This window comes from Maylandia zebra, linkage group LG3, assembly GCF_041146795.1.
Source record: "Maylandia zebra isolate NMK-2024a linkage group LG3, Mzebra_GT3a, whole genome shotgun sequence".
Taxonomy (NCBI): Eukaryota; Metazoa; Chordata; class Actinopteri; order Cichliformes; family Cichlidae; genus Maylandia; species Maylandia zebra.
The window spans coordinates 51,986,816-52,013,493 of NC_135169.1; the positions used below are offsets into that span (position 1 = coordinate 51,986,816).

General features: G+C 57.9%; 13 non-coding genes across 13 annotated transcripts; all 13 read left to right on the forward strand.

Annotated features, from left to right (window-relative positions):
• Positions 1–1,000: 1,000 nt before the first annotated feature.
• LOC143417987 (5S ribosomal RNA) lies at positions 1,001–1,119 on the forward strand. The gene has a single exon (XR_013098135.1). It is a non-coding gene; the product is annotated as a 5S ribosomal RNA (ribosomal RNA).
• A 1,920-nt stretch (positions 1,120–3,039) lies between these two features.
• On the forward strand, positions 3,040–3,158 carry LOC143417499 (5S ribosomal RNA). Its single transcript, XR_013097721.1, has one exon. It is a non-coding gene; the product is annotated as a 5S ribosomal RNA (ribosomal RNA).
• Positions 3,159–5,585: 2,427 nt separating this feature from the next.
• On the forward strand, positions 5,586–5,704 carry LOC143417187 (5S ribosomal RNA). The gene has a single exon (XR_013097404.1). It is a non-coding gene; the product is annotated as a 5S ribosomal RNA (ribosomal RNA).
• A 2,193-nt stretch (positions 5,705–7,897) lies between these two features.
• Positions 7,898–8,016, forward strand: LOC143417988 (5S ribosomal RNA). The gene has a single exon (XR_013098136.1). It is a non-coding gene; the product is annotated as a 5S ribosomal RNA (ribosomal RNA).
• A 2,425-nt stretch (positions 8,017–10,441) lies between these two features.
• Positions 10,442–10,560, forward strand: LOC143417815 (5S ribosomal RNA). Its single transcript, XR_013097963.1, has one exon. It is a non-coding gene; the product is annotated as a 5S ribosomal RNA (ribosomal RNA).
• Positions 10,561–11,657: 1,097 nt separating this feature from the next.
• LOC143417869 (5S ribosomal RNA) lies at positions 11,658–11,776 on the forward strand. Its single transcript, XR_013098016.1, has one exon. It is a non-coding gene; the product is annotated as a 5S ribosomal RNA (ribosomal RNA).
• Positions 11,777–13,340: 1,564 nt separating this feature from the next.
• Positions 13,341–13,459, forward strand: LOC143417213 (5S ribosomal RNA). The gene has a single exon (XR_013097430.1). It is a non-coding gene; the product is annotated as a 5S ribosomal RNA (ribosomal RNA).
• Positions 13,460–15,731: 2,272 nt separating this feature from the next.
• On the forward strand, positions 15,732–15,850 carry LOC143417518 (5S ribosomal RNA). The gene has a single exon (XR_013097740.1). It is a non-coding gene; the product is annotated as a 5S ribosomal RNA (ribosomal RNA).
• Positions 15,851–16,985: 1,135 nt separating this feature from the next.
• LOC143417917 (5S ribosomal RNA) lies at positions 16,986–17,104 on the forward strand. Its single transcript, XR_013098065.1, has one exon. It is a non-coding gene; the product is annotated as a 5S ribosomal RNA (ribosomal RNA).
• Positions 17,105–19,811: 2,707 nt separating this feature from the next.
• Positions 19,812–19,930, forward strand: LOC143417989 (5S ribosomal RNA). Its single transcript, XR_013098137.1, has one exon. It is a non-coding gene; the product is annotated as a 5S ribosomal RNA (ribosomal RNA).
• Positions 19,931–21,855: 1,925 nt separating this feature from the next.
• Positions 21,856–21,974, forward strand: LOC143417834 (5S ribosomal RNA). The gene has a single exon (XR_013097981.1). It is a non-coding gene; the product is annotated as a 5S ribosomal RNA (ribosomal RNA).
• Positions 21,975–23,890: 1,916 nt separating this feature from the next.
• LOC143417504 (5S ribosomal RNA) lies at positions 23,891–24,009 on the forward strand. The gene has a single exon (XR_013097726.1). It is a non-coding gene; the product is annotated as a 5S ribosomal RNA (ribosomal RNA).
• Positions 24,010–26,401: 2,392 nt separating this feature from the next.
• Positions 26,402–26,520, forward strand: LOC143417300 (5S ribosomal RNA). The gene has a single exon (XR_013097520.1). It is a non-coding gene; the product is annotated as a 5S ribosomal RNA (ribosomal RNA).
• The last annotated feature ends 158 nt before the right edge of the window (positions 26,521–26,678 follow it).

The window sequence follows — 26,678 nt, forward strand, 5'->3', positions numbered from 1 at the left end:
CTCAGGCCACTTACACCACACCAGGGCCTGTGGCTGCTGGCTGAGGCCACTTACACCACACCAGGGCATTAGTTGCTATTGAGGCCACTTACACCACACCAGGGCCTGTGGCTGCTGGCTGAGGCCACCTACACCACACCAGGGCATTAGTTGCTATTGAGGCCACTTACACCACACCAGGGCCTGTGGCACTGGCTGAGGCCACTTACACCACACCAGGGCCTGTGGCTCTGGCTGAGGCCACTTACACCACACCAGGGCCTGTGGCTGCTGGCTGAGGCCACTTACACCACACCAGGGCCTGTGGCTGCTGGCTGAGGCCACTTACACCACACCAGGGCCTGTGGCACTGGCTGAGGCCACTTACACCACACCAGGGCCTGTGGCTCTGGCTGAGGCCACTTACACCACACCAGGGCCTGTGGCTGCTGGCTGAGGCCACTTACACCACACCAAGGCCTGTGGCTGCTGGCTGAGGCCACTTACACCACACCAGGGCCTGTGGCTCCTGGCTGAGGTCACATACACCACACCACGGCCTTATTTGCTTCTGAGGCCACTTACACCACACCAGGGCCTGTGGCTGCTGGCTGAGGCCACATACACCACACCAGGGCCTGTGGTCTTGCTCAGGCCACTTACACCACACCAGGGCCTGTGGCTCTTGCTCAGGCCACTTACTCCACACCAGGGCCTGTGGCTCTTGCTCAGGCCACTCATATCACACCAGGCCCTGCGCTTCTGGCCGAGGCCATCTTCACCAAACCAGGCCCTGTGCTGCTAGCTGTGGCCATGTACAACACACCAGGCCCTGTTCTGGTTCCTGAGGCCATCTTCAACAATCCAGGGCCTGTGCTGTTGGATAAATGCTAAACTGAGCCTTTGGGTTAGGGTATTATGCAAACATGCAGGTATGGTTATAGGATTGTCTTCGTAACTTCAGGTACTTGCCACCTAATCAGTTGAATCCATAAATTGAGACATTGTGCTGCAGCCAGCAGCTTACGGCCATACCACCCTGAGCACGCCCGACCTCGTCTGATCTCGGAAGCTAAGCAGGGCTGGGCTTGGTTAGTACTTGGATGGGAGACTTCCTTGGAATACCTGGTGCTGTAAGCCTTTCATTTTCATGTCATTGAACCGCTTTTGATCCAGAGAAGGGGTGTATTAAAAGACCAAAAGCAGCTGCCCATTAATGAGGGCACATTAACGACATTGCTTTTGGCTCTTTTCCAATGTCTTGTGCTGCTAGCTGATGCCACCTACACCACACCAGGGCCTGAGTGACCGGCTGGGGCCACTTACACCACATCAGGGCCTGTGGCTCTGGCTGAGGCCACTTACACCACACCAGGGCCTGTGGCTGCTGGCTGAGGCCACTTACACCACACCAGGGCCTGTGGCTGCTGGCTGAGGCCACTTACACCACACCAGGGCCTGTGGCTGCTGGCTGAGGCCACTTACACCACACCAGGGCCTGTGGCTGCTGGCTGAGGCCACTTAAACCACACCAGGGCCTGTGGCTGCTGGCTGAGGCCACTTACACCACACAAGGGCCTGTGGCTGCTGGCTGAGGCCACTTACACCACACCAGGGCCTGTGGCTGCTGGCTGAGGCCACTTACACCACACAAGGGCCTGTGGCTGCTGGCTGAGGCCACCTACACCACACCAGGGCCTGTGGCTCTTGCTCAGGCCACTCATATCACACCAGACCCTGTGCTTCTGGCCAAGGCCATCTTCACCAAACCTGGCCCAGTGCTGCTTGCTGTGGCCATGTACAACACACCAGGCCCTGTGCTGCTGGCTGAGGCCACTTACACCACACCAGGGCCTTAGTTGCTATTGAGGCCACTTACACCACACCAGGGCCTTATTTGCTTCTGAGGCCACTTACACCACACCAGGGCCTGTGGCTGCTGGCTGAGGCCACCTACACCACACCAGGGCATTAGTTGCTATTGAGGCCAATTACACCACACCAGGGTCTGTGACTCTTGCTCAGGCCACTTACACCACACCAGGGCCTGTGGCACTGGCTGAGTCCACTTACACCACACCAGGGCCTGTGGCTGCTGGCTGAGGCCACTTACACCACACCAGGGCCTGTGGCTGCTGGCTGAGGGCACTTACACCACACCAGGGCCTGTGGCTTCTGGCTGAGGCCACTTACACCACACCAGGGCCTGTGGCTGCTGGCTCAGGCCACTTACACCACACCAGGGCCTGTGGCTGCTGGCTGAGGCCACTTACACCACACCAGGGCCTGTGGCTGCTGGCTGAGGCCACTTACACCACACCAGTGCCTGTGGCTGCTGGCTGAGGCCACTTACACCACACCAGGGCATTAGTTGCTATTGAGGCCCCTTACACCACACCAGGGTCTGTGGCTCTTGCTCAGGCCACTTACACCACACCAGGGCCTGTGGCACTGGCTGAGGCCACTTACACTACACCAGGGCCTGTGGCTCTGGCTGAGGCCACTTACACCACACCAGGGCCTGTGGCTGCTGGCTGAGGCCACTTACACCACACCAGGGCCTTAGTTGCTATTGAGGCCAATTACACCACACCAGGGCCTGTGGTCTTGCTCAGGCCACTTACACCACACCAGGGCCTGTGGCTCTTGCTCAGGCCACTTACTCCACACCAGGGCCTGTGGCTCTTGCTCAGGCCACTTACACCACACCAGGGCCTGTGGCTCTTGCTCAGGCCACTTACACCACACCAGGGCCTGTGGCTCTTGCTCAGGCCACTCATATCACACCAGGCCCTGTGCTTCTGGCCGAGGCCATCTTCACCAAACCAGGCCCTGTGCTGCTAGCTGTGGCCATGTACAACACACCAGGCCCTGTTCTGGTTCCTGAGGCCATCTTCAACAATCCAGGGCCTGTGCTGTTGGATAAATGCTAAACTGAGCCTTTGGGTTAGGGTATTATGCAAACATGCAGGTATGGTTATAGGATTGTCTTCGTAACTTCAGGTACTTGCCACCTAATCACTTGAATCCATAAATTGAGACATTGTGCTGGGGCCAGCAGCTTACGGCCATACCACCCTGAGCACGCCCGACCTCGTCTGATCTCGGAAGCTAAGCAGGGCTGGGCTTGGTTAGTACTTGGATGGGAGACTTCCTTGGAATAACTGGTACTGTAAGCCTTTCATTTTCATGTCATTGAACCGCTTTTGATCCAGAGAAGGGGTGTATTAAAAGACCAAAAGCAGCTGCCCATTAATGAGGGCACATTAACGACATTGCTTTTGGCTCTTTTCCAATGTCTTGTGCTGCTAGCTGATGCCACCTACACCACACCAGGGCCTGAGTGACCGGCTGGGGCCACTTACACCACATCAGGGCCTGTGGCTCTGGCTGAGGCCACTTACACCACACCAGGGCCTGTGGCTGCTGGCTGAGGCCACTTACACCACACCAGGGCCTGTGGCTGCTGGCTGAGGCCACCTACACCACACCAGGGCCTTAGTTGCTATTGAGGCCAATTACACCACACCAGGGTCTGTAGCTCTTGCTCAGGCCACTTACACCACACCAGGGCCTGTGGCTGCTGGCTGAGGCCACTTACACCACACCAGGGCCTGTGGCTGCTGGCTGAGGCCACCTACACCACACCAGGGCCTTAGTTGCTATTGAGGCCAATTACACCACACCAGGGTCTGTGGCTCTTGCTCAGGCCACTTACACCACACCAGGGCCTGTGGCTGCTGGCTGAGGCCACTTACACCACACCAGGGCATTAGTTCCTATTGAGGCCACTTACACCACACCAGGGCCTGTGGCTGCTGGCTGAGGCCACCTACACCACACCAGGGCATTAGTTGCTATTGAGGCCAATTACACCACACCAGGGTCTGTGGCTCTTGCTCAGGCCACTTACACCACACCAGGGCCTGTGGCACTGGCTGAGGCCACTTACACCACACCAGGGCCTGTGGCTGCTGGCTGAAGCCACTTACACCACACCAGGGCCTGTGGCTGCTGGCTGAGGCCACTTACACCACACCAGGGCCTGTGGCTGCTGGCTGAGGCCACTTACACCACACCAGTGCCTGTGGCTTCTGGCTGAGGCCACTTACACCACACCAGGGCCTGTGGCTGCTGGCTGAGGACACCTACACCACACCAGGGCCTTAGTTGCTATTGAGGCCAATTACACCACACCAGGGTCTGTGGCTCTTGCTCAGGCCACTTACACCACACCAGGGCCTGTGGCTGCTGGCTGAGGCCACTTACACCACACCAGGGCATTAGTTGCTATTGAGGCCACTTACACCACACCAGGGCCTGTGGCTGCTGGCTGAGGCCACCTACACCACACCAGGGCATTAGTTGCTATTGAGGCCAATTACACCACACCAGGGTCTGTGGCTCTTGCTCAGGCCACTTACACCACATCAGGGCCTGTGGCTCTGGCTGAGGCCACTTACACCACACCAGGGCCTGTGGCTGCTGGCTGAGGCCACTTACACCACACCAGGGCCTTAGTTGCTATTGAGGCCAATTACACCACACCAGGGCCTTAGTTGCTATTGAGGCCAATTACACCACACCAGGGCCTGTGGCTGCTGGCTGAGGCCACTTACACCACACCAGGGCATTAGTTGCTATTGAGGCCACTTACACCACACCAGGGCCTGTGGCACTGGCTGAGGCCACTTACACCACACCAGGGCCTGTGGCTGCTGGCTGAGGCCACCTACACCACACCAGGGCATTAGTTGCTATTGAGGCCAATTACACCACACCAGGGTCTGTGACTCTTGCTCAGGCCACTTACACCACACCAGGGCCTGTGGCACTGGCTGAGGCCACTTACACCACACCAGGGCCTGTGGCTGCTGGCTGAGGCCACCTACACCACACCAGGGCATTAGTTGCTATTGAGGCCAATTACACCACACCAGGGTCTGTGGCTCTTGCTCAGGCCACTTACACCACACCAGGGCCTGTGGCACTGGCTGAGGCCACTTACACCACACCAGGGCCTGTGGCTGTTGGCTGAGGCCACTTACACCACACCAGGGCCTGTGGCTCTGGCTGAGGCCACTTACACCACACCAGGGCCTGTGGCTGTTGGCTGAGGCCACTTACACCACACCAGGGCCTGTGGCTGCTGGCTGAGGCCACGTACACCACACCAGGGCCTGTGGCTGCTGGCTGAGGCCACTTACACCACACCAGGGCCTGTGGCTGCTGGCTGAGGCCACTTACACCACACCAGTGCCTGTGGCTTCTGGCTGAGGCGACTTACACCACACCAGGGCCTGTGGCTCTTGCTCAGGCCACTCACATCACACCAGGCCCTGCGCTTCTGGCCGAGGCCATCTTCACCAAACCAGGCCCTGTGCTGCTAGCTGTGGCCATGTACAACACACCAGGCCCTGTTCTGGTTCCTGAGGCCATCTTCAACAATCCAGGGCCTGTGCTGTTGGATAAATGCTAAACTGAGCCTTTGGGTTAGGGTATTATGCAAACATGCAGGTATGGTTATAGGATTGTCTTCGTAACTTCAGGTACTTGCCACCTAATCACTTGAATCCATAAATTGAGACATTGTGCTGGGGCCAGCAGCTTACGGCCATACCACCCTGAGCACTCCCGACCTCGTCTGATCTCGGAAGCTAAGCAGGGCTGGGCTTGGTTAGTACTTGGATGGGAGACTTCCTTGGAATACCTGGTGCTGTAAGCCTTTCATTTTCATGTCATTGAACCGCTTTTGATCCAGAGAAGGGGTGTATTAAAAGACCAAAAGCAGCTGCCCATTAATGAGGGCACATTAACGACATTGCTTTTGGCTCTTTTCCAATGTCTTGTGCTGCTAGCTGATGCCACCTACACCACACCAGGGCCTGAGTGACCGGCTGGGGCCACTTACACCACATCAGGGCCTGTGGCTCTGGCTGAGGCCACTTACACCACACCAGGGCCTGTGGCTGCTGGCTGAGGCCACTTACACCACACCAGGGCCTGTGGCTGCTGGCTGAGGCCACCTACACCACACCAGGGCCTTAGTTGCTATTGAGGCCAATTACACCACACCAGGGTCTGTAGCTCTTGCTCAGGCCACTTACACCACACCAGGGCCTGTGGCTGCTGGCTGAGGCCACTTACACCACACCAGGGCCTGTGGCTGCTGGCTGAGGCCACCTACACCACACCAGGGCATTAGTTGCTATTGAGGCCACTTACACCACACCAGGGCCTGTGGCACTGGCTGAGGCCACTTACACCACACCAGGGCCTGTGGCTGCTGGCTGAGGCCACTTACACCACACCAGGGCCTGTGGCTGCTGGCTGAGGCCACTTACACCACACCAGGGCCTGTGGCTGCTGGCTGAGGCCACTTACACCACACCAGTGCCTGTGGCTTCTGGCTGAGGCCACTTACACCACACCAGGGCCTGTGGCTGCTGGCTGAGGCCACCTACACCACACCAGGGCCTTAGTTGCTATTGAGGCCAATTACACCACACCAGGGTCTGTGGCTCTTGCTCAGGCCACTTACACCACACCAGGGCCTGTGGCTGCTGGCTGAGGCCACTTACACCACACCAGGGCATTAGTTGCTATTGAGGCCACTTACACCACACCAGGGCCTGTGGCTGCTGGCTGAGGCCACCTACACCACACCAGGGCATTAGTTGCTATTGAGGCCAATTACACCACACCAGGGTCTGTGGCTCTTGCTCAGGCCACTTACACCACACCAGGGCCTGAGTGACCGACTGGGGCCACTTACACCACATCAGGGCCTGTGGCTCTGGCTGAGGCCACTTACACCACACCAGGGCCTGTGGCTGCTGGCTGAGGCCACTTACACCACACCAGGGCCTTAGTTGCTATTGAGGCCAATTACACCACACCAGGGCCTTAGTTGCTATTGAGGCCAATTACACCACACCAGGGCCTGTGGCTGCTGGCTGAGGCCACTTACACCACACCAGGGCATTAGTTGCTATTGAGGCCACTTACACCACACCAGGGCCTGTGGCACTGGCTGAGGCCACTTACACCACACCAGGGCCTGTGGCTGCTGGCTGAGGCCACCTACACCACACCAGGGCATTAGTTGCTATTGAGGCCAATTACACCACACCAGGGTCTGTGACTCTTGCTCAGGCCACTTACACCACACCAGGGCCTGTGGCTGCTGGCTGAGGCCACCTACACCACACCAGGGCATTAGTTGCTATTGAGGCCAATTACACCACACCAGGGTCTGTGGCTCTTGCTCAGGCCACTTACACCACACCAGGGCCTGTGGCACTGGCTGAGGCCACTTACACCACACCAGGGCCTGTGGCTGTTGGCTGAGGCCACTTACACCACACCAGGGCCTGTGGCTCTGGCTGAGGCCACTTACACCACACCAGGGCCTGTGGCTGTTGGCTGAGGCCACTTACACCACACCAGGGCCTGTGGCTGCTGGCTGAGGCCACGTACACCACACCAGGGCCTGTGGCTGCTGGCTGAGGCCACTTACACCACACCAGGGCCTGTGGCTGCTGGCTGAGGCCACTTACACCACACCAGTGCCTGTGGCTTCTGGCTGAGGCCACTTACACCACACCAGGGCCTGTGGCTCTTGCTCAGGCCACTCACATCACACCAGGCCCTGCGCTTCTGGCCGAGGCCATCTTCACCAAACCAGGCCCTGTGCTGCTAGCTGTGGCCATGTACAACACACCAGGCCCTGTTCTGGTTCCTGAGGCCATCTTCAACAATCCAGGGCCTGTGCTGTTGGATAAATGCTAAACTGAGCCTTTGGGTTAGGGTATTATGCAAACATGCAGGTATGGTTATAGGATTGTCTTCGTAACTTCAGGTACTTGCCACCTAATCACTTGAATCCATAAATTGAGACATTGTGCTGTGGCCAGCAGCTTACGGCCATACCACCCTGAGCACGCCCGACCTCGTCTGATCTCGGAAGCTAAGCAGGGCTGGGCTTGGTTAGTACTTGGATGGGAGACTTCCTTGGAATACCTGGTGCTGTAAGCCTTTCATTTTCATGTCATTGAACCGCTTTTGATCCAGAGAAGGGGTGTATTAAAAGACCAAAAGCAGCTGCCCATTAATGAGGGCACATTAACGACATTGCTTTTGGCTCTTTTCCAATGTCTTGTGCTGCTAGCTGATGCCACCTACACCACACCAGGGCCTGAGTGACCGGCTGGGGCCACTTACACCACATCAGGGCCTGTGGCTCTGGCTGAGGCCACTTACACCACACCAGGGCCTGTGGCTGCTGGCTGAGGCCACTTACACCACACCAGGGCCTGTGGCTGCTGGCTGAGGCCACCTACACCACACCAGGGCCTTAGTTGCTATTGAGGCCAATTACACCACACCAGGGTCTGTGGCTCTTGCTCAGGCCACTTACACCACACCAGGGCCTGTGGCTGCTGGCTGAGGCCACTTACACCACACCAGGGCATTAGTTCCTATTGAGGCCACTTACACCACACCAGGGCCTGTGGCTGCTGGCTGAGGCCACCTACACCACACCAGGGCATTAGTTGCTATTGAGGCCAATTACACCACACCAGGGTCTGTGGCTCTTGCTCAGGCCACTTACACCACACCAGGGCCTGTGGCACTGGCTGAGGCCACTTACACCACACCAGGGCCTGTGGCTGCTGGCTGAGGCCACTTACACCACACCAGGGCCTGTGGCTGCTGGCTGAGGCCACTTACACCACACCAGGGCCTGTGGCTGCTGGCTGAGGCCACTTACACCACACCAGTGCCTGTGGCTTCTGGCTGAGGCCACTTACACCACACCAGGGCCTGTGGCTGCTGGCTGAGGCCACCTACACCACACCAGGGCCTTAGTTGCTATTGAGGCCAATTACACCACACCAGGGTCTGTGGCTCTTGCTCAGGCCACTTACACCACACCAGGGCCTGTGGCTGCTGGCTGAGGCCACTTACACCACACCAGGGCATTAGTTGCTATTGAGGCCACTTACACCACACCAGGGCCTGTGGCTGCTGGCTGAGGCCACCTACACCACACCAGGGCATTAGTTGCTATTGAGGCCAATTACACCACACCAGGGTCTGTGGCTCTTGCTCAGGCCACTTACACCACACCAGGGCCTGAGTGACCGACTGGGGCCACTTACACCACATCAGGGCCTGTGGCTCTGGCTGAGGCCACTTACACCACACCAGGGCCTGTGGCTGCTGGCTGAGGCCACTTACACCACACCAGGGCCTTAGTTGCTATTGAGGCCAATTACACCACACCAGGGCCTTAGTTGCTATTGAGGCCAATTACACCACACCAGGGCCTGTGGCTGCTGGCTGAGGCCACTTACACCACACCAGGGCATTAGTTGCTATTGAGGCCACTTACACCACACCAGGGCCTGTGGCACTGGCTGAGGCCACTTACACCACACCAGGGCCTGTGGCTGCTGGCTGAGGCCACCTACACCACACCAGGGCATTAGTTGCTATTGAGGCCAATTACACCACACCAGGGTCTGTGGCTCTTGCTCAGGCCACTTACACCACACCAGGGCCTGTGGCACTGGCTGAGGCCACTTACACCACAACAGGGCCTGTGGCTGCTGGCTGAGGCCACCTACACCACACCAGGGCATTAGTTGCTATTGAGGCCAATTACACCACACCAGGGTCTGTGACTCTTGCTCAGGCCACTTACACCACACCAGGGCCTGTGGCACTGGCTGAGGCCACTTACACCACACCAGGGCCTGTGGCTGCTGGCTGAGGCCACCTACAACACACCAGGGCATTAGTTGCTATTGAGGCCAATTACACCACACCAGGGTCTGTGGCTCTTGCTCAGGCCACTTACACCACACCAGGGCCTGTGGCACTGGCTGAGGCCACTTACACCACACCAGGGCCTGTGGCTCTGGCTGAGGCCACTTACACCACACCAGGGCCTGTGGCTGTTGGCTGAGGCCACTTACACCACACCAGGGCCTGTGGCTGCTGGCTGAGGCCACGTACACCACACCAGGGCCTGTGGCTGCTGGCTGAGGCCACTTACACCACACCAGGGCCTGTGGCTGCTGGCTGAGGCCACTTACACCACACCAGTGCCTGTGGCTTCTGGCTGAGGCGACTTACACCACACCAGGGCCTGTGGCTCTTGCTCAGGCCACTCACATCACACCAGGCCCTGCGCTTCTGGCCGAGGCCATCTTCACCAAACCAGGCCCTGTGCTGCTAGCTGTGGCCATGTACAACACACCAGGCCCTGTGCTGGTTCCTGAGGCCATCTTCAACAATCCAGGGCCTGTGCTGTTAGATAAATGCTAAACTGAGCCTTTGGGTTAGGGTATTATGCAAACATGCAGGTATGGTTAAAGGATTGTCTTCGTAACTTCAGGTACTTGCCACCTAATCAGTTGAATCCATAAATTGAGACATTGTGCTGGGGCCAGCAGCTTACGGCCATACCACCCTGAGCACGCCCGACCTCGTCTGATCTCGGAAGCTAAGCAGGGCTGGGCTTGGTTAGTACTTGGATGGGAGACTTCCTGGGAATACCTGGTGCTGTAAGCCTTTCATTTTCATGTCATTGAACCGCTTTTGATCCAGAGAAAGGGGTGTATTAAAAGACCAAAAGCAGCTGCCCATTAATGAGGGCACATTAACGACATTGCTTTTGGCTGTTTTCCAATGTCTTGTGCTGCTAGCTGATGCCACCTACACCACACCAGGGCCTGAGTGACCGGCTGGGGCCACTTACACCACATCAGGGCCTGTGGCTGCTGGCTGAGGCCACTTACACCACACCAGGGCCTGTGGCTGCTGGCTGAGGCCACTTACACCACACCAGGGCATTAGTTGCTATTGAGGCCAATTACACCACACCAGGGTCTGTGGCTCTTGCTCAGGCCACTTACACCACACCAGGGCCTGTGGCACTGGCTGAGGCCACTTACACCACACCAGGGCCTGTGGCTGCTGGCTGAGGCCACTTACACCACACCAGGGCCTGTGGCTGCTGGATGAGGCGACTTACACCACACCAAGGCCTGTGGCTGCTGGCTGAGGCCACTTACACCACACCAGGGCCTTAGTTGCTATTGAGGCCACTTACACCACACCAGGGCCTGTGGCTGCTGGCTGTGGCCATGTACACCACACCAGGGCCTGTGGCTGCTGGCTGAGGCCACATACACCACCCCAGGGCCTTAGTTGCTATTGAGGCCAATTACACCACACCAGGGCCTGTGGCACTGGCTGAGGCCACTTACACCACACCAGGGCCTGTGGCTGCTGGCTGAGGCCACTTACACCACACCAGGGCCTGTGGCTGCTGGCTGAGGACACTTACACCACACCAGGGCCTGTGGCTCTTGCTCAGGCCACTCATATCACACCAGACCCTGTGCTTCTGGCCGAGGCCATCTTCACCCAACCAGGCCCTGTGCTGCTAACTGTGGCCATGTACAACACACCAGGCCCTGTGCTGGTTCCTGAGGCCATCTTCAACAATCCAGGGCCTGTGCTGTTGGATAAATGCCAAACTGAGCCTTTGGGTTAGGGTATTATGCAAACATGCAGTTATGGTTATAGGATTGTCTTCGTAACTTCAGGTACTTGCCACCTAATCACTTGAATCCATAAATTGAGACATTGTGCTGGGGCCAGCAGCTTACGGCCATACCACCCTGAGGACGCCCGACCTCGTCTGATCTCGGAAGCTAAGCAGGGCTGGGCTTGGTTAGTACTTGGATGGGAGACTGCCTGGGAATACCTGGTGCTGTAAGCCTTTAATTTTCATGTCATTGAACTGCTTTTGATCCAGAGAAGGGGTGTATTAAAAGACCAAAAGCAGCTGCCCATTAATGAGGGCACATTAACGACACTGCTTTTGGCTGTTTTCCAATGTCTTGTGCTGCTAGCTGATGCCACCTACACCACACCAGGGCCTGAGTGACCGGCTGGGGCCACTTACACCACACCAGGGCCTGTGGCTCTGGCTGAGGCCACTTACACCACACCAGGGCTTGTGGCTGCTGGATGAGGCGACTTACACCACACCAGGGCCTTAGTTGCTATTGAGGCCAATTACACCACACCAGGGCCTGTGGCTGCTGGCTGAGGCCACTTACACCACACCAGGGCATTAGTTGCTATTGAGGCCACTTACACCACACCAGGGCCTGAGTGACCGGCTGGGGCCACTTACACCACATCAGGGCCTGTGGCTCTGGCTGAGGCCACTTACACCACACCAGGGCCTGTGGCTGCTGGCTGAGGCCACTTACACCACACCAGGGCCTGTGGCTGCTGGCTGAGGCCACCTACACCACACCAGGGCCTTAGTTGCTATTGAGGCCAATTACACCACACCAGGGTCTGTGGCTCTTGCTCAGGCCACTTACACCACATCAGGGCCTGTGGCTGCTGGCTGAGGCCACTTACACCACACCAGGGCCTGTGGCTGCTGGCTGAGGCCACTTACACCACACCAGGGCCTGTGGCTGCTGGCTGAGGCCACTTACACCACACAAGGGCCTGTGGCTGCTGGCTGAGGCCACCTACACCACACCAGGGCCTGTGGCTTCTGGCTGAGGCCACTTACACCACACCAGGGCCTGTGGCTCTTGCTCAGGCCACTCATATCACACCAGACCCTGTGCTTCTGGCCAAGGCCAGCTTCACCAAACCTGGCCCTGTGCTGCTGGCTGAGGCCACTTACACCACACCAGGGCCTTATTTACTTCTGAGGCCACTTACACCACACCAGGGCCTGTGGCTGCTGGCTGAGGCCACATACACAACACCAGGGCCTTAGTTGCTATTGAGGCCAATTACACCACACCAGGGCCTGTGGCACTGGCTGAGACCACTTACACCACACCAGGGCCTTAGTTGCTATTGAGGCCAATTACACCACACCAGGGCCTGTGGGACTGGCTGAGGCCACTTACACCACACCAGGGCCTGTGGCTGCTGGCTGAGGGCACTTACACCACACCAGGGCCTGTGGCTGCTGGCTGAGGCCACTTACACCACACCAGGGCCTGTGGCTCTTGCTCAGGCCACTCATATCACACCAGACCCTGTGCTTCTGGCCGAGGCCATCTTCACCCAACCAGGCCCTGTGCTGCTAGCTGTGGCCATGTACAACACACCAGGCCCTGTGCTGGTTCCAGAGGCCATCTTCAACAATCCAGGTCCTGTGCTGTTGGATAAATGCCAAACTGAGCCTTTGGGTTAGGGTATTATGCAAACATGCAGTTATGGTTATAGGATTGTCTTCGTAACTTCAGGTACTTGCCACCTAATCACTTGAATCCATAAATTGAGACATTGTGCTGGGGCCAGCAGCTTACGGCCATACCACCCTGAGCACGCCCGACCTCGTCTGATCTCGGAAGCTAAGCAGGGCTGGGCTTGGTTAGTACTTGGATGGGAGACTGCCTGGGAATACCTCGTGCTGTAAGCCTTTCTTTTTCATGTCATTGAACCGCTTTTGATCCAGAGAAGGGGTGTATTAAAAGACCAAAAGCAGCTGCCCATTGATGAGGGCACATTAACGACATTGCTTTTGGCTGTTTTCCAATGTCTTGTGCTGCTAGCTGATGCCACCTACACCACACCAGGGCCTGAGTGACCGGCTGGGGCCACTTACACCACATCAGGGCCTGTGGCTCTGGCTGAGGCCACTTACACCACACCAGGGCCTGTGGCTGCTGGCTGAGGCCACTTACACCACACCAGGGCTGTGGCTGCTGGCTGAGGCCACTTACACCACACCAGGGCCTGTGGCTGCTGGCTGAGGCCACTTACACCACACCAGGGCCTGTGGCTGCTGGCTGAGGCCACTTACACCACACAAGGGCCTGTGGCTGCTGGCTGAGGCCACCTACACCACACCAGGGCCTGTGGCTTCTGGCTGAGGCCACTTACACCACACCAGGGCCTGTGGCTCTTGCTCAGGCCACTCATATCACACCAGACCCTGTGCTTCTGGCCAAGGCCATCTTCACCAAACCTGGCCCTGTGCTGCTGGCTGAGGCCACTTACACCACACCAGGGCCTTATTTACTTCTGAGGCCACTTACACCACACCAGGGCCTGTGGCTGCTGGCTGAGGCCACATACACAACACCAGGGCCTTAGTTGCTATTGAGGCCAATTACACCACACCAGGGCCTGTGGCACTGGCTGAGACCACTTACACCACACCAGGGCCTGTGGCTGCTGGCTGTGGCCATGTACACCACACAAGGGCCTGTGGCTGCTGGCTGAGGCCACATACACCACACCAGGGCCTTAGTTGCTATTGAGGCCAATTACACCACACCAGGGCCTGTGGCTCTGGCTGAGGCCACTTACACCACACCAGGGCCTGTGGCTGCTGGCTGAGGCCACCTACACCACACCAGGGCCTGTGGCTGCTGGCTCAGGCCACTTACACCACACCAGGGCCTTAGTTGTTATTGAGGCCACTTACACCACACCAGGGCCTGTGGCTCTGGCTGAGGCCACTTACACCACACCACGGCCTTATTTGCTTCTGAGGCCACTTACACCACACAAGGGCCTGTGGCTGCTGGCTGAGGCCACATACACCACACCAGGGCCTTAGTTGCTATTGAGGCCAATTACACCACACCAGGGCCTGTGGCTCTTGCTCAGGCCACTTACACCACACCAGGGCCTGTGGCTGCTGGCTGAGGCCACTTACACCACACCAGGGCATTAGTTGCTATTGAGGCCACTTACACCACACCAGGGCCTGTGGCTGCTGGCTGAGGCCACCTACACCACACCAGGGCATTAGTTGCTATTGAGGCCAATTACACCACACCAGGGTCTGTGGCTCTTGCTCAGGCCACTTACACCACACCAGGGCCTGTGGCACTGGCTGAGGCCACTTACACCACACCAGGGCCTGTGGCTCTGGCTGAGGCCACTTACACCACACCAGGGCCTGTGGCTGCTGGCTGAGGCCACTTACACCACACCAGGGCCTGTGGCTGCTGGCTGAGGCCACTTACACCACACCAGTGCCTGTGGCTCTGGCTGAGGCCACTTACACCACACCAGGGCCTGTGGCTGCTGGCTGAGGCCACTTACACCACACCAGGGCCTGTGGCTTCTGGCTGAGGCCACTTACACCACACCAGGGCCTTAGTTGCTATTGAGGCCAATTACACCACACCAGGGTCTGTGACTCTTGCTCAGGCCACTTACACCACACCAGGGCCTGTGGCACTGGCTGAGGCCACTTACACCACACCAGGGCCTGTGGCTGCTGGCTGAGGCCACTTACACCACACCAGGGCCTGTGGCTGCTGGCTGAGGCCACTTACACCACACCAGGGCCTGTGGCTGCTGGCTGAGGGCACTTACACCACACCAGTGCCTGTGGCTTCTGGCTGAGGCCACTTACACCACACCAAGGCCTGTGGCTCTTGCTCAGGCCACTCACATCACACCAGGCCCTGCGCTTCTGGCCGAGGCCATCTTCACCAAACCAGGCCCTGTGCTGCTAGCTGTGGCCATGTACAACACACCAGGCCCTGTGCTGGTTCCTGAGGCCATCTTCAACAATCCAGGGTCTGTGCTGTTAGATAAATGCTAAACTGAGCCTTTGGGTTAGGGTATTATGCAAACATGCAGGTATGGTTAAAGGATTGTCTTCGTAACTTCAGGTACTTGCCACCTAATCAGTTGAATCCATAAATTGAGACATTGTGCTGGGGCCAGCAGCTTACGGCCGTACCACCCTGAGCACGCCCGACCTCGTCTGATCTCGGAAGCTAAGCAGGGCTGTGCTTGGTTAGTACTTGGATGGGAGACTGCCTGGGAATACCTGGTGCTGTAAGCCTTTCATTTTCATGTCATTGAACCGCTTTTGATCCAGAGAAGGGGTGTATTAAAAGACCAAAAGCAGCTGCCCATTAATGAGGGCACATTAACGACATTGCTTTTGGCTCTTTTCCAATGTCTTGTGCTGCTAGCTGATGCCACCTACACCACACCAGGGCCTGAGTGACCGGCTGGGGCCACTTACACCACATCAGGGCCTGTGGCTGCTGGCTGAGGCCACTTACACCACACCAGGGCCTGTGGCTGCTGGCTGAGGCCACTTACACCACACCAGGGCCTGTGGCTGCTGGCTGAGGCCACCTACACCACACCAGGGCCTTAGTTGCTATTGAGGCCAATTACACCACACCAGGGCCTGTGGCTCTTGCTCAGGCCACTTACACCACACCAGGGCCTGTGGCTGCTGGATGAGGCCACTTACACCACACCAGGGCATTAGTTGCTATTGAGGCCACTTACACCACACCAGGGCCTGTGGCTGCTGGCTGAGGCCACCTACACCACACCAGGGCATTAGTTGCTATTGAGGCCAATTATACCACACCAGGGTCTGTGGCTCTTGCTCAGGCCACTTACACCACACCAGGGCCTGTGGCACTGGCTCAGGCCACTTACACCACACCAGGACCTGTGGCTCTGGCTGAGGCCACTTACACCACACCAAGGCCTGTGGCTGCTGGCTGAGGCCACTTACACCACACCAGGGCCTGTGGCTGCTGGCTGAGGCCACTTACACCACACCAGGGCCTGTGGCTGCTGGCTGAGGCCACTTACACCACACCAGTGCCTGTGGCTTCTGGCTGAGGCCACTTACACCACACCAGGGCCTGTGGCTCTTGCTCAGGCCACTCACATCACACCAGGCCCTGCGCTTCTGGCCGAGGCCATCTTCACCAAACCAGGCCCTGTGCTGCTAGCTGTGGCCATGTACAACACACCAGGCCCTGTGCTGGTTCCTGAGGCCATCTTCAACAATCCAGGGCCTGTGCTGTTAGATAAATGCCAAACTGAGCCTTTGGGTTAGGGTATTATGCAAACATGCAGGTATGGTTAAAGGATTGTCTTCGTAACTTCAGGTACTTGCCACCTAATCAGTTGAATCCATAAATTGAGACATTGTGCTGGGGCCAGCAGCTTACGGCCATACCACCCTGAGCACGCCCGACCTCGTCTGATCTCGGAAGCTAAGCAGGGCTGGGCTTGGTTAGTACTTGGATTGGAGACTACCTGGGAATACCTGGTGCTGTAAGCCTTTCATTTTCATGTCATTGAACCGCTTTTGATCCAGAGAAGGGGTGTATTAAAAGACCAAAAGCAGCTTCCCATTAATGAGGGCACATTAACGACATTGCTTTTGGCTGTTTTCCAATGTCTTGTGCTGCTAGCTGATGCCACCTACACCACACCAGGGCCTGAGTGACCGGCTGGGGCCACTTACACCACATCAGGGCCTGTGGCTCTGGCTGAGGCCACTTACACCACACCAGGGCCTGTGGCTGCTGGATGAGGCGACTTACACCACACCAGGGCCTTAGTTGCTATTGAGGCCACTTACACCACACCAGTGCCTGTGGCTGCTGGCTGAGGCGACTTACACCACACCAGGGCATTAGTTGCTATTGAGGCCAATTACACCACACCAGGGTCTGTGGCTCTTGTTCAGGCCACTTACACCACACCAGGGCCTGTGGCTGCTGGCTGAGGCGACTTACACCACACCAGGGCATTAGTTGCTATTGAGGCCAATTACACCACACCAGGGTCTGTGGCTCTTGTTCAGGCCACTTACACCACACCAGGGCCTGTGGCACTGGCTGAGGCCACTTACACCACACCAGGGCCTGTGGCTGCTGGCTGAGGCCACCTACACCACACCAGGGCATTAGTTGCTATTGAGGCCAATTACACCACACCAGGGTCTGTGACTCTTGCTCAGGCCACTTACACCACACCAGGGCCTGTGGCACTGGCTGAGGCCACTTACACCACACCAGGGCCTGTGGCTGCTGGCTGAGGCCACTTACACCACACCAGGGCCTGTGGCTGCTGGCTGAGGTCACTTACACCACACCAGGGCCTGTGGCTGCTGGCTGAGGGCACTTACACCACACCAGTGCCTGTGGCTTCTGGCTGAGGCCACTTACACCACACCAGGGCCTGTGGCTCTTGCTCAGGCCACTTACACCACACCAGGGCCTGTGGCTGCTGGCTGAGGCCACTTACACCACACCAGGGCCTGTGGCTGCTGGCTGAGGCCACTTACACCACACCAGGGCCTGTGGCTGCTGGCTGAGGGCACTTACACCACACCAGTGCCTGTGGCTGCTGGCTGAGGCCACTTACACCACACCAGGGCATTAGTTGCTATTGAGGCCCCTTACACCACACCAGGGCCTGTGGCACTGGCTGAGGCCACTTACACCACACCAGGGCCTGTGGCTGCTGGCTGAGGCCACCTACACCACACCAGGGCATTAGTTGCTATTGAGGCCAATTACACCACACCAGGGTCTGTGACTCTTGCTCAGGCCACTTACACCACACCAGGGCCTGTGGCACTGGCTGAGTCCACTTACACCACACCAGGGCCTGTGGCTGCTGGCTGAGGCCACTTACACCACACCAGGGCCTGTGGCTGCTGGCTGAGGTCACTTACACCACACCAGGGCCTGTGGCTGCTGGCTGAGGGCACTTACACCACACCAGTGCCTGTGGCTTCTGGCTGAGGCCACTTACACCACACCAGGGCCTGTGGCTGCTGGCTGAGGCCACTTACACCACACCAGGGCCTGTGGCTGCTGGCTGAGGCCACTTACACCACACCAGGGCCTGTGGCTGCTGGCTGAGGCCACTTACACCACACCAGTGCCTGTGGCTGCTGGCTGAGGCCACTTACACCACACCAGGGCATTAGTTGCTATTGAGGCCCCTTACACCACACCAGGGCCTGTGGCTGCTGGCTGAGGCCACTTACACCACACCAGGGCCTGTGGCACTGGCTGAGGCCACTTACACCACACCAGGGCCTGTGGCTGCTGGCTGAGGCCACCTACACCACACCAGGGCCTTAGTTGCTATTGAGGCCACTTACACCACACCAGGGCCTGTGGCTGCTGGCTGAGGCCACCTACACCACACCAGGGCCTTAGTTGCTATTGAGGCCACTTACACCACACCAGGGCCTGTGGCTGCTGGCTGAGGCCACTTACACCACACCAGGGCCTGTGGCTGCTGGCTGAGGCCACCTACACCACACCAGGGCCTTAGTTGCTATTGAGGCCACTTACACCACACCAGGGCCTGTGGCTGCTGGCTGAGGCCACTTACACCACACCAGGGCCTGTGGCTGCTGGCTGAGGCCACATACACCACACCAGGGCCTGTGGCTGCTGGCTGAGGCCACTTACACCACACCAGGGCCTTAGTTGCTATTGAGGCCACTTACACCACACCAGGGCCTGTGGCTCCTGGCTGAGGCCACATACACCACACCAGGGCCTTATTTGCTTCTGAGGCCACTTACACCACACCAGGGCCTGTGGCTGCTGGCTGAGGCCACATACACCACACCAGGGCCTTAGTTGCTATTGAGGCCAATTACACCACACCAGGGCCTGTGGCTCTTGCTCAGGCCACTTACTCCACACCAGGGCCTGTGGCTCTTGCTCAGGCCACTCATATCACACCAGACCCTGTGCTTCTGGCCAAGGCCATCTTCACCAAACCAGGCCCTGTGCTGCTAGCTGTGGCCATGTACAACACACCAGGCCCTGTTCTGGTTCCTGAGGCCATCTTCAACAATCCAGGGCCTGTGCTGTTGGATAAATGCTAAACTGAGCCTTTGGGTTAGGGTATTATGCAAACATGCAGGTATGGTTATAGGATTGTCTTCGTAACTTCAGGTACTTGCCACCTAATCAGTTGAATCCATAAATTGAGACATTGTGCTGGGGCCAGCAGCTTACGGCCATACCACCCTGAGCACGCCCGACCTCGTCTGATCTCGGAAGCTAAGCAGGGCTGGGCTTGGTTAGTACTTGGATGGGAGACTTCCTTGGAATACCTGGTGCTGTAAGCCTTTCATTTTCATGTCATTGAACCGCTTTTGATCCAGAGAAGGTGTGTATTAAAAGACCAAAAGCAGCTGCCCATTAATGAGGGCACATTAACGACATTGCTTTTGGCTGTTTTCCAATGTCTTGTGCTGCTAGCTGATGCCACCTACACCACACCAGGGCCTGAGTGACCGGCTGGGGCCACTTACACCACATCAGGGCCTGTGGCTCTGGCTGAGGCCACTTACACCACACCAGGGCCTGTGGCTGCTGGCTGAGGCCACTTACACCACACCAGGGCCTGTGGCTGCTGGCTGAGGCCACCTACACCACACCAGGGCCTTAGTTGCTATTGAGGCCAATTACACCACACCAGGGTCTGTGGCTCTTGCTCAGGCCACTTACACCACATCAGGGCCTGTGGCTGCTGGCTGAGGCCACTTACACCACACCAGGGCCTGTGGCTGCTGGCTGAGGCCACTTACACCACACCAGGGCCTGTGGCTGCTGGCTGAGGCCACTTACACCACACAAGGGCCTGTGGCTGCTGGCTGAGGCCACCTACACCACACCAGGGCCTGTGGCTTCTGGCTGAGGCCACTTACACCACACCAGGGCCTGTGGCTCTTGCTCAGGCCACTCATATCACACCAGACCCTGTGCTTCTGGCCAAGGCCAGCTTCACCAAACCTGGCCCTGTGCTGCTGGCTGAGGCCACTTACACCACACCAGGGCCTGTGGCTGCTGGCTGAGGCCACTTACACCACACCAGTGCCTGTGGCTGCTGGCTGAGGCCACTTACACCACACCAGGGCATTAGTTGCTATTGAGGCCCCTTACACCACACCAGGGTCTGTGGCTCTTGCTCAGGCCACTTACACCACACCAGGGCCTGTGGCACTGGCTGAGGCCACTTACACTACACCAGGGCCTGTGGCTCTGGCTGAGGCCACTTACACCACACCAGGGCCTGAGTGACCGGCTGGGGCCACTTACACCACATCAGGGCCTGTGGCTGCTGGCTGAGGCCACTTACACCACACCAGGGCCTGTGGCTGCTGGCTGAGGTCACTTACACCACACCAGGGCATTAGTTGCTATTGAGGCCAATTACACCACACCAGGGTCTGTGGCTCTTGCTCAGGCCACTTACACCACACCAGGGCCTGTGGCTGCTGGCTGAGGCCACTTACACCACACCAGGGCCTGTGGCTGCTGGCTGAGGCCACTTACACCACACCAGGGCCTGTGGCTGCTGGCTGAGGTCACTTACACCACACCAGGGCATTAGTTGCTATTGAGGCCAATTACACCACACCAGGGTCTGTGACTCTTGCTCAGGCCACTTACACCACACCAGGGCCTGTGGCACTGGCTGAGTCCACTTACACCACACCAGGGCCTGTGGCTGCTGGCTGAGGCCACTTACACCACACCAGGGCCTGTGGCTGCTGGCTGAGGTCACTTACACCACACCAGGGCCTGTGGCTGCTGGCTGAGGGCACTTACACCACACCAGTGCCTGTGGCTTCTGGCTGAGGCCACTTACACCACACCAGGGCCTGTGGCTGCTGGCTGAGGCCACTTACACCACACAAGGGCCTGTGGCTGCTGGCTGAGGCCACCTACACCACACCAGGGCCTGTGGCTCTTGCTCAGGCCACTCATATCACACCAGACCCTGTGCTTCTGGCCGAGGCCATCTTCACCAAACCTGGCCCTGTGCTGCTTGCTGTGGCCATGTACAACACACCAGGCCCTGTGCTGGTTCCAGAGGCCATCTTCAACAATCCAGGGCCTGTGCTGTTAGATAAATGCCAAACTGAGCCTTTGGGTTATGGTATTATGCAAACATGCATGTATGGTTATAGGATTGTCTTCGTAACTTCAGGTACTTGCCACCTAATCACTTGAATCCATAAATTGAGACATTGTGCTGGGGCCAGCAGCTTACGGCCATACCACCCTGAGCACTCCCGACCTCGTCTGATCTCGGAAGCTAAGCAGGGCTGGGCTTGGTTAGTACTTGGATGGGAGACTGCCTGGGAATACCTGGTGCTGTAAGCCTTTCATTTTCATGTCATTGAACCGCTTTTGATCCAGAGAAGGGGTGTATTAAAAGACCAAAAGCAGCTGCCCATTAATGAGGGCACATTAACGACATTGCTTTTGGCTGTTTTCCAATGTCTTGTGCTGCTAGGTGATGCCACCTACACCACACCAGGGCCTGAGTGACCGGCTGGGGCCACTTACACCACATCAGGGCCTGTGGCTCTGGCTGAGGCCACTTACACCACACCAGGGCCTGTGGCTGCTGGCTGAGGCCACTTACACCACACCAGGGCCTGTGGCTGCTGGCTGAGGCCACCTACACCACACCAGGGCCTTAGTTGCTATTGAGGCCACTTACACCACACCAGGGCCTGTGGCTGCTGGCTGAGGCCACATACACCACAACACGGCCTTATTTGCTTCTGAGGCCACTTACACCACACCAGGGCCTGTGGCTGCTGGCTGAGGCCACATACACCACACCAGGGCCTTAGTTGCTATTGAGGCCAATTACACCACACCAGGGCCTGTGGCTCTTGCTCAGGCCACTTACACCACACCAGGGCCTGTGGCTGCTGGCTGAGGCCACTTACACCACACCAGGGCCTGTGGCTGCTGGCTGAGGCCACTTACACCACACCACGGCCTTAGTTGCTATTGAGGCCACTTACACCACACCAGGGCCTGTGGCTGCTGGCTGAGGCCACATACACCACACCACGGCCTTATTTGCTTCTGAGGCCACTTACACCACACCAGGGCCTGTGGCTGCTGGCTGAGGCCACATACACCACACCAGGGCCTTAGTTGCTATTGAGGCCACTTACTCCACACCAGGGCCTGTGGCACTGGCTGAGGCCACTTACACCACACCAGGGCCTTAGTTGCTATTGAGGCCAATTACACCACACCAGGGCCTGTGGCTCTTGCTCAGGCCACTTACACCACACCAGGGCCTGTGGCTGCTGGCTGAGGCCACTTACACCACACCAGGGCATTAGTTGCTATTGAGGCCACTTACACCACACCAGGGCCTGTGGCTGCTGGCTGAGGCCACCTACACCACACCAGGGCATTAGTTGCTATTGAGGCCAATTACACCACACCAGGGTCTGTGGCTCTTGCTCAGGCCACTTACACCACACCAGGGCCTGTGGCACTGGCTGAGGCCACTTACACCACACCAGGGCCTGTGGCTCTGGCTGAGGCCACTTACACCACACCAGGGCCTGTGGCTGCTGGCTGAGGCCACTTACACCACACCAGGGCCTGTGGCTGCTGGCTGAGGCCACTTACACCACACCAGTGCCTGTGGCTTCTGGCTGAGGCCACTTACACCACACCAGGGCCTTAGTTGCTATTGAGGCCAATTACACCACACCAGGGTCTGTGACTCTTGCTCAGGCCACTTACACCACACCAGGGCCTGTGGCACTGGCTGAGGCCACTTACACCACACCAGGGCCTGTGGCTGCTGGCTGAGGCCACTTACACCACACCAGGGCCTGTGGCTGCTGGCTGAGGCCACTTACACCACACCAGGGCCTGTGGCTGCTGGCTGAGGGCACTTACACCACACCAGTGCCTGTGGCTTCTGGCTGAGGCCACTTACACCACACCAAGGCCTGTGGCTCTTGCTCAGGCCACTCACATCACACCAGGCCCTGCGCTTCTGGCCGAGGCCATCTTCACCAAACCAGGCCCTGTGCTGCTAGCTGTGGCCATGTACAACACACCAGGCCCTGTGCTGGTTCCTGAGGCCATCTTCAACAATCCAGGGTCTGTGCTGTTAGATAAATGCTAAACTGAGCCTTTGGGTTAGGGTATTATGCAAACATGCAGGTATGGTTAAAGGATTGTCTTCGTAACTTCAGGTACTTGCCACCTAATCAGTTGAATCCATAAATTGAGACATTGTGCTGGGGCCAGCAGCTTACGGCCGTACCACCCTGAGCACGCCCGACCTCGTCTGATCTCGGAAGCTAAGCAGGGCTGTGCTTGGTTAGTACTTGGATGGGAGACTTCCTGGGAATACCTGGTGCTGTAAGCCTTTCATTTTCATGTCATTGAACCGCTTTTGATCCAGAGAAGGGGTGTATTAAAAGACCAAAAGCAGCTGCCCATTAATGAGGGCACATTAACGACATTGCTTTTGGCTCTTTTCCAATGTCTTGTGCTGCTAGCTGATGCCACCTACACCACACCAGGGCCTGAGTGACCGGCTGGGGCCACTTACACCACATCAGGGCCTGTGGCTGCTGGCTGAGGCCACTTACACCACACCAGGGCCTGTGGCTGCTGGCTGAGGCCACTTACACCACACCAGGGCCTGTGGCTGCTGGCTGAGGCCACCTACACCACACCAGGGCCTTAGTTGCTATTGAGGCCAATTACACCACACCAGGGCCTGTGGCTCTTGCTCAGGCCACTTACACCACACCAGGGCCTGTGGCTGCTGGATGAGGCCACTTACACCACACCAGGGCATTAGTTGCTATTGAGGCCACTTACACCACACCAGGGCCTGTGGCTGCTGGCTGAGGCCACCTACACCACACCAGGGCATTAGTTGCTATTGAGGCCAATTATACCACACCAGGGTCTGTGGCTCTTGCTCAGGCCACTTACACCACACCAGGGCCTGTGGCACTGGCTCAGGCCACTTACACCACACCAGGACCTGTGGCTCTGGCTGAGGCCACTTACACCACACCAAGGCCTGTGGCTGCTGGCTGAGGCCACTTACACCACACCAGGGCCTGTGGCTGCTGGCTGAGGCCACTTACACCACACCAGGGCCTGTGGCTGCTGGCTGAGGCCACTTACACCACACCAGGGCCTGTGGCTGCTGGCTGAGGGCACTTACACCACACCAGTGCCTGTGGCTGCTGGCTGAGGCCACTTACACCACACCAGGGCATTAGTTGCTATTGAGGCCCCTTACACCACACCAGGGCCTGTGGCACTGGCTGAGGCCACTTACACCACACCAGGGCCTGTGGCTGCTGGCTGAGGCCACCTACACCACACCAGGGCATTAGTTGCTATTGAGGCCAATTACACCACACCAGGGTCTGTGACTCTTGCTCAGGCCACTTACACCACACCAGGGCCTGTGGCACTGGCTGAGTCCACTTACACCACACCAGGGCCTGTGGCTGCTGGCTGAGGCCACTTACACCACACCAGGGCCTGTGGCTGCTGGCTGAGGTCACTTACACCACACCAGGGCCTGTGGCTGCTGGCTGAGGGCACTTACACCACACCAGTGCCTGTGGCTTCTGGCTGAGGCCACTTACACCACACCAGGGCCTGTGGCTGCTGGCTGAGGCCACTTACACCACACCAGGGCCTGTGGCTGCTGGCTGAGGCCACTTACACCACACCAGGGCCTGTGGCTGCTGGCTGAGGCCACTTACACCACACCAGTGCCTGTGGCTGCTGGCTGAGGCCACTTACACCACACCAGGGCATTAGTTGCTATTGAGGCCCCTTACACCACACCAGGGCCTGTGGCTGCTGGCTGAGGCCACTTACACCACACCAGGGCCTGTGGCACTGGCTGAGGCCACTTACACCACACCAGGGCCTGTGGCTGCTGGCTGAGGCCACCTACACCACACCAGGGCATTAGTTGCTATTGAGGCCAATTACACCACACCAGGGTCTGTGGCTCTTGCTCAGGCCACTTACACCACACCAGGGCCTGTGGCACTGGCTGAGACCACTTACACCACACCAGGGCCTGTGGCTCTGGCTGAGGCCACTTACACCACACCAGGGCCTGTGGCTGCTGGCTGAGGCCACTTACACCACACCAGGGCCTGTGGCTGCTGGCTGAGGCCACTTACACCACACCAGGGCCTGTGGCTCCTGGCTGAGGTCACATACACCACACCACGGCCTTATTTGCTTCTGAGGCCACTTACACCACACCAGGGCCTGTGGCTGCTGGCTGAGGCCACATACACCACACCAGGGCCTTAGTTGCTATTGAGGCCAATTACACCACACCAGGGCCTGTGGTCTTGCTCAGGCCACTTACACCACACCAGGGCCTGTGGCTCTTGCTCAGGCCACTTACTCCACACCAGGGCCTGTGGCTCTTGCTCAGGCCACTTACACCACACCAGGGCCTGTGGCTCTTGCTCAGGCCACTCATATCACACCAGGCCCTGTGCTTCTGGCCGAGGCCATCTTCACCAAACCAGGCCCTGTGCTGCTAGCTGTGGCCATGTACAACACACCAGGCCCTGTTCTGGTTCCTGAGGCCATCTTCAACAATCCAGGGCCTGTGCTGTTGGATAAATGCTAAACTGAGCCTTTGGGTTAGGGTATTATGCAAACATGCAGGTATGGTTATAGGATTGTCTTCGTAACTTCAGGTACTTGCCACCTAATCACTTGAATCCATAAATTGAGACATTGTGCTGCGGCCAGCAGCTTACGGCCATACCACCCTGAGCACCCCCGACCTCGTCTGATCTCGGAAGCTAAGCAGGGCTGGGCTTGGTTAGTACTTGGATGGGAGACTTCCTTGGAATACCTGGTGCTGTAAGCCTTTCTTTTTCATGTCATTGAACCGCTTTTGATCCAGAGAAGGGGTGTATTAAAAGACCAAAAGCAGCTGCCCATTAATGAGGGCACATTAACGACATTGCTTTTGGCTCTTTTCCAATGTCTTGTGCTGCTAGCTGATGCCACCTACACCACACCAGG